General features: G+C 38.0%; 1 pseudogene; it reads right to left on the reverse strand.

Annotated features, from left to right (window-relative positions):
* Positions 1 to 1,019: 1,019 nt before the first annotated feature.
* The window catches only part of LOC110220304 (WW domain-binding protein 2 pseudogene), a 28,382-nt pseudogene continuing 16,879 nt past the window's right edge, over positions 1,020 to 12,522 (reverse strand).

Here is a 12,522-nt window from a genome sequence, read left to right on the forward strand (position 1 = left end):
ATCCAGGGAAGAGTCACCAATCACACATGAAGCTTACAGGGAAGAGATGACAACTGAATTGGGACTGACAATGGACACCTTTTTACTCGGAACTAAGCCAGGCCCCTAGGTTCACGGAACACTTGGCCGCAGGTACACACCTGATTTCCAACTAGTGAGGAGCCCTAAGCAGGGTAGGATAAGACGTGCAGTCTTCAGCTCTGGGCCTAGGCAGTCCCTCTGGGCACAGGAGGGAACCTCAAGGCCCCCTAAAAGCGTGAGTTAGGAATACAAGGGAGCCAAGCCAAGCAGTCATTTGTATGTTTTCTCCCCAGCTGAACAGCTTCCCTTTATTCTCTCTCCAGCAGTTCTAGGCATTGCAGGCTCATGATCCAAAACCACCAGAAAGTGGTGGGATATAAAAGAAAAGATAGTAGGAGTATGAACAGGTGTGACACTCCAAAGGGACGGGAACGGAAAAGATGGGACTCCCGAGGGCATGCCACCACCCAATCTTACGGTCACACTGGAAACCCAGACTGGACTAGACAGCTGGAGAGAGATGAGAGTGGTGACCGAATTTGGGGAGGGGCTGGAAGGGGACCCTTGGGGGGATGAGTTCAAGCCACCTTCCTCCCAGGTCTAGGAGATAGACAGACCTCTGCTGATCTGTGCTGGGAGGAGCCACAAGTGTAGTCCAAAATGAATGAAAAAATAAGAGTGCTGGGTCAAAGCTGAGGAGGTGGTCAGGAACAGTCCCTTCCTTGATGGGAAGCTGTGTTAATGCAATAGGAGTAAAATGGAAATGGCAACTTGAGTGCAAAGTCCCACTGACGAAGGTGGAGGAGAGGGGTCAATGCCTCTAGGCCACCTGGAACTCTCCCAGGCTTCTCTCCCCTGCTTCTCTTCATGCCTGTTGCTTCTAACTACACACAGGCCTAGAGGAAAGACCAGGTCTGACAAAAGCCTCCCCACCAACTCCAGACTCATCTCTGGGGGAGTAAGGGAGCAGGTGAGTGATGAGGACACTGCAGGTGCATCTACTGGGTCTTCTTGTTTTCTAGGGGGTAGTACGGAGGTGGTGAGGGCTGGTCTGTGAGCATGTAGACGTTATGGGGATTGACAGGGTCGTAGTAGGTGCTGGCAGCAGCTTTGGCAGCTTTTGCGTCAGTTGCAGGAGTAGATGGCACATCAGGGCCACCAACTGGTGGCTCCATGGGTCCAGGATACAGAGTGGAGGTGGTGGGGGGCTGCATGTACCCTATGGCCTCATCCATCATGGGAGGTCCTGGATAAAAGTCGGGTGGAGGTGGTAGCTTGGAGGGATAGCTTGGAGGGTTTGGGTACATTCCATTGGCAGCTGGAATAGGAAAAGCATGGGCTCCATTGGGCACGTAAGAATACCCATAAGCTCGATTGGGGACTTCACCTCTGGAGGCTTGGGCAGCCACCTGCTGCAAAGGTCATTTTGTATACAGCTGATCCTTCCCAGCCACCTCTTGTTTTGCCCTGCACTGTTCCCCTGATGTAATTTGCACCAAACACAGGCTGCTTGATCTCACAGTCCCTCATTAGGTAAAATGGCATCATGAGTGACTCCATGGAGTCCTATCCCTTCGACAGAAAGAGAGCTCTGTAAGGAGTCAAATACAGGCTGCCTTTCTCGGTGCCTTTGAAGGCATCTGTCATACGATCCATGTCACTGAAGAAGCGCTCCACATGATCGATTATAGGTCATTAGAATATTCTCCGTGTTGTTGACGATCACTCCGCGCCCGAGTAGTTCCTGTTAAGCACCGTGGCCGGGCCACACAGACGCCCAGCTCGAGCCTCTGACAAGACTCAACTGTCTTACAACAACACCAACAAATGCTCAGATACTGTGAATCTCTCTAGGCTTTGAATTCCTATCTATAAAATAGGCAGTGAGGATCAGGATATGCATGGGAAGAAATAAGACTATGCAATCCCTAAGGTCATTACTACTGGTAATAATTATGTGATTCTATGAAACATCCACACCAAAGAACCTAACTTTACCATGAATTAATCAGTGACATTTTAGCCTTTTTGCTAAACTTTATCAATACCCTTTTGTATCATAATACATTCTTAATAGTACTCTTTCACTCTATATTTTTATTGTTGCAAAATGTCTGGAGAAAAACAAAACAGGCAATTCAGCATAGATGGATAATTCATTCTCATTTCTCAACAAATATTAGGAACAGTGCAGAGATGCATGAATAATACTGGGATAGCTGGTAATGGAATTTTTGTAGTAAAGGACTCTGGATGAGGAATTAACAGAACTATTATAGGTCCCAACCTGTAATCACACATCATACTACTGTTATAATTTAATTAAACCAGAATGCTGTGTAACTAAACTTTCCTCAGCATAAGGAGTCCTTCAGAATGAGGAAAAGCAATGAATAATATTGTCCTTTGTTAGGACCTAACCAGACAGAGCCGTGTTGCCAATGAGAAGCGTCCTGCCCATAAGGAAAACATTCAGAATGCACAAGATCTATAATTTTATCACAAAATGTGCAGAAAACTTAAAATTACATGTGGGGAGAAGAGAATGGGGTGAGTTATCAATTTCAAAAAAAAGAAAAGAAGTGGTAATTTATATATAGCCACTTCATGTAAAGAACCCACTATGCTTATGCAAATATAAAAAAGGACCTATAATTTGTTCAGAACATGGACCTTCTTCCATCAATGTAAATTATAACCTATAAATTAGTTGCTAAGTCCCAATGGTATTGCTTGAGACAAAGAAAGGGTGATTTACTAGACCATGGTCACATAATTAATGCATGTCAGAGGCAGGATTAAAATTCAAGTCTTCCTGATTTTATACCATCTTCCCATGACATTCTGTTGCCACTACTGCTATTAATAGATTTAGAGCTGGAAGTGAATTCAGATGTTATCTAATCCATTCCCCTCCATTTTACATATGAGGAAATGCAATTTTAGAGAGGCAAAGTAGTTTACCTAGGTACTAAATGACAGAGTTGTTATACAAACTTAAGTTTGCCAATTCCAAATCTAGATCTCATTCCATGGTACAAGTTATAACATCAAAATAAACCTTATTCCTAGTACCTGAGGGAGGTAATCAGTACAGTGATCACAGTACTGGACCTAGAAAAAAGATATGGTAAGTTCAAATGCAGCCTCAGACATTTATTTTGACTCTGCAGCAAGTCACTGAGGCATTTGTTTGTCTCAATTTCCCCATCTGTAAAATGTGGTTAACAATAGCCCTATCTCCTAGGGTTGTCATATGGATAAAATGAGATTATATTTGTAAATCACTCTGCCAGTCCTAAAACATTATTTAAATGCTATTATTATATAATAGAAATCAAAATATAGCAATCTCCCCAGCCCCATTATTTTAGTGGCAAATTAGATCTGTCTAGTAGTTTAAAAAATCAAATGAATTTAGATTTTTTTTTTTTAGTGAGGCAATTGGGGTTAAGTGACTTGCCCAGAGTCACACAGCTAGGAAATATTATGTGTCTGAGGCCGGATTTGAACTCAGGTCCTCCTGAATCCAGGGCCGGTGCTCTATCCCCTGCACCACCTAGATGCCCCAAATTTAGATTTCTTTAAAACAAAAAACAAAACTGTCATGCATTTAGTCTCAGTTTCAACTTTTCTATGAAAAAGAAACTCAGGAGTTGGCATGCCAATATATTCCCATAGAGCTTAATTGGCATATTTTTTTTTCCTTTTACCTACCAAGTTATTTCTGATCTCTTTTTAAGCATATCAGAATACCCATTGGCCACAGTGGAAAAGCTTTGCTGGTGGGATGTAATCCAAACAAGAAATAGGAATACACAATGAAGAGAAGAGAGGTTTACCTTGAAACAGGGCAAGTAATAACTCGGCTGAGAAAAAAAAATCATAGCTAATCTTTAAAACCAACTGTATGTATAGGTTAATCAAGAGAAACTGATAAGGTTCAGGATAGCTCTGCAGCACTTTCCCCCTTAATTTTTTTCCCCCCAGTCTGTCAGCTTTGCACAGGAATACGACTTGAGAGATTTGCTTTGGATTCACATGCTTCTGAACATCCTTTAGTGGCTTGGTTCACCAAACAACATTAATTACTCCCCAACAACTGTGATTTGGATGCAGGCAGTCAGAGGGCTATCATTGCTCATTAAAAATAATAATGTTTACATTTTCAAAATCTACTATGATGCTCCAGTTTGGTTAAATGTCATTATGTAGGTTTTAGAGGCAGGGAGAACCTAGGATTTGATTGAATTTGATTCAATTTAACAAATTTTGATGAAGTACCTAATATTTTCAAGGCACTGAACTAGATGCTAGGGTTACAAAGGCTTACAAAAAAAGTCCCTGCCCTCAAGAAGCTTACATTCTACCAAGGGGAATACAACATGTATACAAGTAAAAAAAACAAGTCCATACAATGTAATACAAAATGATTGCAAGAGGGAGAGAGTTCTAAAAACTAGGGGAAATCAGGAAAGGTTGGACATAGAAGGTGGCACCTGACTGTGCTTTGAAGGAACCTAGGGATTCTATGAGATGGCAGTAGCATAGAAATTTCACTTGTTCAAATTTTTCGTTATTTCAAATGGATGCTGTCCTGATTTGGAGGATAGAAATAGGCACTGCTGTTGCCAAACTTGACGAAAACCCCAAGCTGTGTCAAAGACACTCTTTGAATTCACATAAAACAGTTTTATGTGACTGTTCACCAACTCCCCTTCACTGGTCATGATCTGCCTGTGGCAAACTGTTTCTCCCTGGGACCCGAGAAGATTACTCCCGCCGATACTCTTCTGACAGTGTGAATATTGACTTGCACTTATAAAGGTCAAGCAGTTCCACTAGTTAATGGGAGTGAGAACAGCAGCTCCAACAAGTCTCTTTGAAAGGAATTTAACCTTCAAATTGCAAAGTATGCTGCTCTGGGGAGCCAATTTTTTGGCAACTAACGAAACACTTGCTTCTCGTTTTTCCAAAAATACCAACAGGGGTCAGAATATTAACATTACAAAAGAAAACAGACTCGCCATGTAGCAGACAGTTTGTCTATGAGAACGTCATCCGGAAAAGGCCTTGTTATTTTTATTATTTAAAGAGAGTTGGTTACAGAGAAGGCACTCTCTAGGCCTTTAACTTTCCCAAATGTATAATAGTCCTTTATGCTTTTAAGAACCATGTGCTGTAAGATGATAAGCCGCTTCATATATTTTTCTCAGCATCATTCTGACATAAGATCAAGAAAAAGGTTCATTCCCACTGGAGCACAGCATCTTTGCACCTACCCTTTGAAAAGTCCTTCGCCTTCTGTTATTGTCTTGTGACTGAGTTCAGGGCAGACTGACATAATTTAAGGTCTCTGGGAATGTGGCCTATCTGTTAATAGCAGTGTCCTGAAGTACAATGTAAGAAGGATGGGAAAGAGAAAAACAGGGCTGAAAATGAGAATGAGCCTTCACTTTTCATCCTGATGGAAAGTAAAACCAATATTTTTAATTTTTAATAAAACACATTTATATCATGGCACCAGCAGCTGAAAGATTGTGCTGCATATAAATGAAGACGATTCCCTGGTTTGTCTTGCGCAGCAGAAGACGGGGAGACATAATGATGAAGAGTGCCTTTTACAAGTAATAAGTAGGAAGAAGAATAAGTCCTGGGTGTCTTGGAAAGCAAAGCTTTCTTGATTCTGGAACATATTTTAGAAATGGCATTATGGCTTTCACCACTGTAAGTTTGACATCAGCTAGATTTTGGATTGTGCTAAAATCATCCTTAATGTCCTTTCTGCCTCATCAGTGGGGGACCATTCAAGTAACAAAGTGCCAATCAGGGGCTCTTGTTCCTCTTTAGCTTGAAGATATTACTGTAGAGCTTTTTCTGAAAGCATGATCTCTCTGCTTGAGATGCCCTTTATTATAACTATAGTTAAAGGTCTGCTGGCTTAGCCATTATAAACCCCTAATGTTCTTGACTGCAAAAATTGCTCTAGGATAAAGCTTAGCATACTAAGTTTGAGCCCAGGGGAATTCTGATTTTGATCAATTTAAAGGGGGGAAAAATAGTCATTTCAAGTCAAAAGTGGATAACAAAAATATGAATATCAAAGCTATCTGAGCTGCCGTTTGCTGTTGCTTTGTTATCAATGATTAGCATTGTTAATTAAAACAGTTGCCAAGTAATTATTTCATAACATGAACTAATCATTTTTGTCATTTTGGAAGGGGAAAAGGTAATTACCTCCCCCCCAAAAAAAGAAAAAAAAATGGAAAGTGGGCTATAGGCACAATCATTTTCTTGGAAGAGAAGGTATCATAGGAGGTTTTAAACCCACAAAGTATTCTGAAAACACTACTGGCTTACTTCTAAGTATAGAGTCTTTGCAGTGGGTTTTTCAGTAAGGCAGATGCCTCCTGTATCTGCATTACTCCCTGAACATTCTGTCAGCAATTTTGGAAATTTGATTAACTGATTTGAGCCATCAGGGTCCCCTTCATGTCCAGGTTTGAATGTTGTTTTCAGATGTGGCCCATCTGTTAATAGCAATGACTTTAGCAGGGGCAAGGTCCTCTTGGGGGCTTAATGTTACTAGTGTTGGGATGGGGTGGAAGTGATAAGGAATATAATGTACTAGATAGTCACAGTCCTTCCTGAAAGAGTTAAAAGATTCTTTAATAGTAATTCTTTCAAGAGGAAAAAAAGAACCCACATTGAGAGAATCTGGCTCTTGCTATTTTCTACATAAAATTTCAACACAGAATATGAAAGTGAATGTGTTTAATGAAGTCACTGCTATATTACATTACATGAAAAATTACTGACTCAGTACACGTCCCAGATCTGTCACTTATTACCCATGTGTTCATGGGCAAGTTACCTCACTTCCCTGGTTCTCAGTTTATTCTAATATAAAATTAAAGTGTTGAAATATATGATTTATAAGTTCCCTTCCAGATCTAAAATTAAAGAATGAAGGTCTAGAGGAAAGATCCAATTTTTAAGTAAATAATAATAAAAATCACTAACCTTTATAGAGCTGTTTAAGGTTTACAAAGTACTTTACAGATATTTTATCATCTGATACTCTCAACAATCCTATCAGGTAGGTACTATTACTTTCCCCATTTTACAAATGAAGGAACTGAGACTGAGAGGTTAAGTGACTTGAACAGGATCACACAGCTATTATGTTTCTAAGACGTGCTGGTATTCATAGCTTTAAGTTCACTGTTTTCACCTAACTGCTATGAAGAAAGAAAAGAGTCGAAAAAGGAAGGAAGGAAGGAAGGAAGGAAGGAAGGAAGGAAGGAAGGAAGGAAGGAAGGAAGGAAGGAAGGAAGGAAGAAGGAAAGAAGGAAGGAAGGAAGGAAGGAAGGAAGGAAGGAAGGAAGGAAGGAAGGAAGGAAGGAAGGAAGGAAGGAAAGAAGGAAGGAAGGAAGGAAGGAAGGAAGGAAGGAAGGAAGGAAGGAAGGAAGGAAGGAAGAAAGGAAGAGACTTATTAATGCTTCTTATGTTCCAAGAGTATTGCCAAGTACTAGAGATATAAGTACAAAAAAAAGATATTATCTGCCCTCAAAGAGATTATATTCTAATATGGGGACACACACATGCAGGGGAGTAGTGGTCTTGGAAGGGTATTTTTTTTTCTTGGAAATCACAGAGATGGTAATTGAGTCAATGGGGAGTTGATTGAGATGCCCTTTCCATAAACAATGTTAGTACTGGGTTGATTTTAGTTTTCAGAGCAAGAGGTTAGGCCAGGGGCAGGGAACCTGTGGCCTTAAGGCCACATGTGGCCCTTTAGATTCTCAAGTATGGCCCTTTGACTGAATCCAAAGTTCACAGTTGTTCACAGTTGTGTGGTCAAAGGGTTCCACTTGAGGACCTAGAAGGCCACATGCGGCATTGAGGTGACACGTTCCCCACCCCTGGTAGGCAGAAGACTAGGGGCATATTCCATTACAAGGCATGTATTAAAACAGGCCTGCATCATATATGGCCCACAGGTCTCTTGCTGCCCAGCAAAGTATTTTGGGTGGCCCACAAAATATGTAGAGGATATAAAAGAAAGTAAAGATGTAACAAGTGCTTTGTTGGTGTCCCATTTAACCCTCCTTCCACTAGTCACCATTGTGCCAGTGATATAAATTGGTAGTTAGGTTGCCACTGCATACTCTCTCCTGTTTGTTGTGGGACCCACAGCAATCAACCATCATCAGTCTGCCTCCCTTCTGAGAGGAGTGAGAGTTATATCTTTTTGCTGTGTTTTCAGTCGTTACTAAATATGAACAGTAAGAAACCCTGAAAAATGTATGAAAACTTGTACTGCTTAGCAAAGTAACACTTTAACATTAATGTGATTTCATGATAAATTTAAAAGAATATTAATAAATTTAATTAATTGATTTTAATTGAAATTTCCCTTTTTTAAAAAATATAGTTTATTTGCAAAATAGTTAAATCATCAATTATACCTTTACTTGGAAAGTGAGCCACTGAAAACCTATCTGTGGCTCGAAGAAGTTTAGCCTATTTTAATTTTGGTGCCTACCTACTCCTAAGTTGTATAGGTCTGTATTAAGAAGATGTCTTGGGGCAGATGGTTAGAAGCATGATTTCATTGTGTGGGGCTGGCTAAGTATAATGGGCTATATAAGTTTACAGTCCCTGACTCACCAGTCTTGATGGCTTGAGCCCAGATCTGGAGCACCAAAGGAAATTGGAATGAATCCCTAAAGGCCATGTTTTCCGTAACTCTAGTGAACTGAAGAATACAGGAAGAGGGCAGAGAAAAAGGATATGGCCAGGGTAGAAGGCTTGAAGCTTAATCTGATAGTCTGAATCTGTCTAAACTACAATGGACAGTGCTTGTTCAAAAGCATAATGTTGAGTGAGCTATTGAAATCATAGTTGATTGGAGTGGGTTATGAATGATTTTTCAGTTTCAACCAAACTCTAATGTCAAAGAGACTGCCCTTTCATGATTCATGAGTGATTTTGTAATCAGAAAGAAAACTTTAGTGAAGACTTTACCCTTTACCTATTTTTTAAACTTCATTCAAAATGATTACAGATGGAGAGAAATATATACAATTTTCAGCATACATATAAGTCACTCATCACTTATCCATGTGATGAGGCAGACTCAAAATGTTAAAACAGTTTCAATTGTTTGTGAGCTAGTTCATCAACTTCACATTAAGAAGTACTTTCTTGAGTCAAAAAGAAAGTAGTCATGTTTTCAAGAATTAGGAGAAATCAGGGCAGGCCCAGAAGAAATCAAGCATCAAGGCACAAAAAAAATGATGCATGCTTACTTATTTTACCATTTCCTGCTTGTTTTATTTTCATGACATTCTGTGTTTGTTGGAGATTTTTGAATGATTTTCTACAGTTTTATCATTATTATTCTAGCCTACTGATAGAGTTACAATGAGAAAAGGATACATAGAGATTCAAAGGAAACTATGTATAGATAGATAGATAGATAGATAGATAGATAGATAGATAGATAGACAAAAACTTACAATCTAATTGCAGGGAAAAATGTACATAAGACATCATATAAATATCCAGACCAGTAGAAAATTAAATTTTGAAATATTGGAGCAATTCAGAGGAGAGAATTTTCTAACCCCACTAATGGTGTGCTGAATTATAGGATTCCTTAATTTGGGGTGGGTGGGTCATGAAGGAGTAGAGAAAGCCCTGGGTGTGGACCCAGAAGGTCTTATTTTTGTCACATAGAAATGAATTTATAATCCATATGACATTTTTTAAAGTAAGTTAACCTCTCTCTTTGCCTCAGTTTCCAAATTCATAAAATGGTAATGATAATATTTTGCCATCTATCTCCCATTGTTATTAGGAAAATAAATTCTTTGCAAACTATAAAGAACATGCATGTAATCTATTATTTCTTTTTCTTTTTATTATGATCTTAACATAGAGTGACAATTATAATATATATGGAAAAATACAGCTTTTTTTTCTGAAGGTATATATCAATTTCATCACAATAATATTAACGTTGACCTACATATCTCTGTTCTCTCCTGAAATTCCTTCCATTTTTATGTGCATTTGTATACAACCTAAAAAAAGTCATTCTTTTTTATATCATTACCCTCTATATCACCCTCTCCATCCTTATCTACACTTGCACAAACACACGCACAAACGTTTTTGTAATAACTATAGCCAATCAAAATGGATTCAAACATAAGCTATGTCTGAAAATAGGTCTCAATTCACATCTAGATAATCCTCTGCCTTCCACGGTGTGGGAAATATGCTTAATAGTTAATCTCCTGGAGTGTTTTTTGGTCCTTTCAGTGACCAGAATCTTTTGAATTTTTGAATTGTGTTCTTTTACATTACTGCATATTTTTTAAAATTCAGTTCACATTACTCTGTAGTAGTTCATACATATCCTCCCAAGTTCATTTGAATCCATTCCTTTCATCAAGTCTTGTATCACAATGATATTCCTTCCCAAAAGAATTTTCCACAGCATTAACAATCATTCATGTACTATAATCTGTTCAGCCATTCCTCAGTTGATGAGCAGCCACTTTTTTTCTCAAGCTTTTTGCTACAACAAATATATGTGTGTATGTGTGTGTGTTTACGTGTGTGTGTGTATATATATATGTTATATGTACGTATATGTATATATACACATACATATATATATGTTTATGTGTGTATGTGTATTGTGATATGTATATGGAAACATATCATATATTCTCTGTCTGATCTATGTGGATTATGCAGCTGGAAATGGCTACATACTGTTTAGTGAGTTTCTTGGGTAGAGTTCCAAATTGCTATCCAGACTGGTTTGACTATTTCAAGGCTCAAACAATTGTGTATTAGTGTGACTATCTTCCTACTTCCCCTACAACAACTCTCCCCTCCATTTTTATTATCTTTGCCAATCTGTTAGGTGTGACATAAAACCTCAGAATATTTTTTTTAATTTGCGTTTCTCATTACTGTTAACTGGACCTCGTTTTCATATTTTGTTAATAGTTTGTTTTACCTCATTTTGAGCCTGTTCATAACTGAACTGTCTTATAAGGAGGTTTGTCTCTTGTTCTTATATATTTGTATCACCTCCCTATCTGATGTGCATATTGGACTTCTGGTAAAAAAAAAAAAGAGAGAGTTTACTAGTTAACTGTTACCCATTTATTTTGAATTTCATTGTTTTCTTTGTGAAAAAAAATTGCAATCACTGTTTCTAACACATTCTACTGCACTCCTGTTTTTAAATAACTAACTTCATCTCATTCACACTCACATTATAACTTTGCATGGAGAATGCTTGAAAATTTCCTGTTCTATGAAATGTTCATCCTCCACCATTACTCCCAATCCATGTACTCAATTTTGCAGATCTTAAGAATTTTTTATGCTTAAGTCTTTTAAAGTATGATATCCTAATATTTCCGGTTAGGCTTGTGTGATGTTGACTGTGATTCCTTGGTAGTTAAAATTGACTTTTGGTTGCTTATAGTCTTTGTTCTTTGACATCAAAGCTCTAGATTTTGGCTATGATTCATGGATATTTTTAATTGGAGTTTCCTGCTGATAGGAACTGATGGATTGTTTATCTGTATGTTTCCCCCGTTTCTTTTTAATAGATCTGGCCAATTCTTTTATGATACCTTAAATTATGGTATTCAGATGTTTGTTTAGTCATGATTTTTAAGAGAGTCTGATTTTTTAAATTTTAATTTAATTTTAAAATTATTTATCTTACTGATGATAGTAAATACCTTAAGTGTTCTTCTAAATATCTCAGTCCTTTGTCTTTTTATCTAACATCTACTGTTCTTGTAGAACAATTGAGTACCATTTGTTCCATTATATTTCTCAGGAGTTTCATGGGTAAGTTGTTCTTTTTATTTTTTACATTATTCTCAAAACTATTTCTGCTTTTTAAATATTTTTTTACTCAAAAATTTTAATTTCAATTTTTTTTTTCACATCATGTGGTTTATTTCTTCTGGACATTCTTGGTTTTATTATGTTGAACCCATTTTCCTCTGAGAAATTCTCAACTTCTCATTTTCTCTCACCTCATTTATCTAATAAATGCCCAAAATTTGTTTGTTCTATTTTCATAGCATCTTATATATTTGTTCCTATCCTTCTATTAACATGGCTTATACTGTAGTTCTGGCCCTCATAATCTCTCATTTGAATTATTAAAATAGCCTCCTAATTGTTCTGTGTGCTTCAGGATTTTCTCCTTTCTAATGTAACCTTCACATAATTGCAGAAGTATTATTCTTAAGGCAGCTAGTGGTTCAGTGGATAGAGTACTGGGCCTGGAGTCAGGAACATGAGTTCAAATCCATCTTCAGACATTTATTAGTAGTGTGACCATGGGCAAATCACTTAGCTTTGGTTTGCCCCAGTTTTTTCAACTGTAAAATAGAAATAATAATTGTACCTATCTTCTTGGGTTGTTGTGAGGATCAAATGAGATATTTG

Source organism: Phascolarctos cinereus, unplaced genomic scaffold (genome assembly GCF_003287225.1).
Source record: "Phascolarctos cinereus isolate Bilbo 61053 unplaced genomic scaffold, phaCin_HiC Scaffold_3;HRSCAF=262, whole genome shotgun sequence".
Lineage (NCBI taxonomy): Eukaryota > Metazoa > Chordata > Mammalia > Diprotodontia > Phascolarctidae > Phascolarctos > Phascolarctos cinereus.